Source organism: Doryrhamphus excisus, unplaced genomic scaffold (genome assembly GCF_030265055.1).
Source record: "Doryrhamphus excisus isolate RoL2022-K1 unplaced genomic scaffold, RoL_Dexc_1.0 HiC_scaffold_32, whole genome shotgun sequence".
Taxonomy (NCBI): Eukaryota; Metazoa; Chordata; class Actinopteri; order Syngnathiformes; family Syngnathidae; genus Doryrhamphus; species Doryrhamphus excisus.
This window is the reverse complement of record NW_026652247.1, coordinates 20001-22500: the sequence shown is the minus strand read 5'-3', so window position 1 is coordinate 22500 and position 2500 is coordinate 20001.

Here is a 2500-nt window from a genome sequence, read left to right as displayed (position 1 = left end):
GGCGGCCCGGAGGGGCGACCAAATGCCGCTGCGAGCTCCAGTAGAGTACCCAGCGTGTCAAGAAAAGAGAAAAAAAAAATGACAAAGTCCCAACGGGGAGAGTTTAAAAGTGTATCCGGCGGGCCTGGAGGCCCGAGGCGGCCCGGAGGGGCGACCAAATGCCGCTGCGAGCTCCAGTAGAGTACCAAGCGTGTCAAGAAAAGAGAAAAAAAATGTGACAAAGTCCCAACGGGGAGAGTTTAAAAGTGTATCCGGCGGGCCTGGAGGCCCGAGGCGGCCCGGAGGGGCGACCAAATGCCGCTGCGAGCTCCAGTAGAGTACCCAGCGTGTCAAGAAAAGAGAAAAAAAAAATGACAAAGTCCCAACGGGGAGAGTTTAAAAGTGTATCCGGCGGGCCTGGAGGCCCGAGGCGGCCCGGAGGGGCGACCAAATGCCGCTGCGAGCTCCAGTAGAGTACCCAGCGTGTCAAGAAAAGAGAAAAAAAAAATGACAAAGTCCCAACGGGGCCAGTTTAAAAGTGTATCCGGCGGGCCTGGAGCCACGAGGCGGCCTTAAAGTGCTGGGAAATGCGACGTGGAGTGGCGCTGTCCAGCCTTTAAAAGTGTATCCGACAGGCCTGCAGCCCCGAGGCGGCTTTAAATTGCTGGGAATTGCGACGTGGAGTGGCGCTGCGACGTGGAGTGTCGCTGTCCAGCCTTCGGTGCTGAACCGCAAGCCCGCCGAGCGAATGAACACGACGCACGGACGGCCGGTGGCACGTCATAGAGCGGTTTAAAATACAAGAGGGACGGCCGGAAGCCCCTCCGGCCCCGCTGTAAAGTGTGTGAAAACGAGGGCGGGACCCCCGGCGCCCTAAAGCGGCTCGGCGTTGCGAGGAGAGCCGCTGCAAAGTGTGTGAATTTCACGCGGGAGGCTGGCGGCTCGCTGCCCGCTTTGCCCGGCTTTGAAACACGCCGCAAAGTGTATTAAATGAGGGCGGGAGGAAGGCCGCTCGCTGCCCGCGCTGCCCTGCTTTGAAACACGCCGCAAAGTGTATTAAATGAGGGCGGGAGGAAGGCCGCTCGCTGCCCGCGCTGCCCTGCTTTGAAACACGCCGCAAAGTGTATTAAATGAGGGCGGGAGGAAGGCCGCTCGCTGCCCGCGCTGCCCTGCTTTGAAACACGCCGCAAAGTGTATTAAATGAGGGCGGGAGGAAGGCCGCTCGCTGCCCGCGCTGCCCTGCTTTGAAACACGCCGCAAAGTGTATTAAATGAGGGCGGGAGGAAGGCCGCTCGCTGCCCGCGCTGCCCTGCTTTGAAACACGCCGCAAAGTGTATTAAATGAGGGCGGGAGGAAGGCCGCTCGCTGCCCGCGCTGCCCTGCTTTGAAACACGCCGCAAAGTGTATTAAATGAGGGCGGGAGGAAGGCCGCTCGCTGCCCGCGCTGCCCTGCTTTGAAACACGCCGCAAAGTGTATTAAATGAGGGCGGGAGGAAGGCCGCTCGCTCGGTCGGGGGGGGGGGGTGTTTGAAAATATGACAGAGTGTCAAATGAATGGCGGTCAATGGGGGAAAAATGTTTGAAAATATGACAGAGTGTCAAATGAATGGCGGTCAATGGGGGAAAAATGTTTGAAAATATGACAGAGTGTCAAATGAATGGCGGTCAATGGGGGAAAAATGTTTGAAAATATGACAGAGTGTCAAATGAATGGCGGTCAATGGGGGAAAAATGTTTGAAAATATGACAGAGTGTCAAATGAATGGCGGTCAATGAGTGTTTTGGTCAACCAGGGATTTTTGCTTAGACGGGAGAAGGTAAAACAGCCGACAGGGGGGGGGGGGGGATACCTTACCTTCTCCCGTCTATGCGAAATTCCCTGGTTCACCAAAACACCTCATGCACGATTTGAGAAACCGACTTTTTAGAAACCTTGACTACCAGGGTTTAGACCGAGGAAACGTGCGTTTTGAGGCCGATTTTGACGCACTGAAACACGGACTGATGCCGGCGAGGGCCGCTCCTCTGGTTCTTTTTTTTTTTTTTTTTTTTTTTGCCCCCGAGTGAGAACTTTTTCCAAGTTCTCCTCCGCAGCTCACGCCCAGGCTGCGCGTATGATGTGTCCGACAGGCGAGCGCCTTCACCGGCCTCGCGCGGCGGCCTCGCCCCGCCCCTCCACGCCGGTTCTCCCGCTTGACAGCCGAGAGGGCGGCTGTTCATATGATGTGTTCGACAAGCGAGCGCCTTCACCGGCCTCGCGCGGCGGCTTCGCCCGGCCCCTCCGCGCCGGTTCTCCCGCTCCACAGCCGAGAGGGCGGCTGTCGGTATGATGTGTTCGACGAGCGAGCGCCTTCACCGGCCTCGCGCGGGGCGTGAGACCGGAAAGACAGACCGTGGTGAGAATGGAGAAGACAGACCGTGGTGAGAATGGAAAAGACAGACCGTCGTGAGAACCTCCAAGACAGACCGTCGTGAGAACCTCCGAGACAGACCGTCGTGGGACCGGAGCGACAGACCGTCG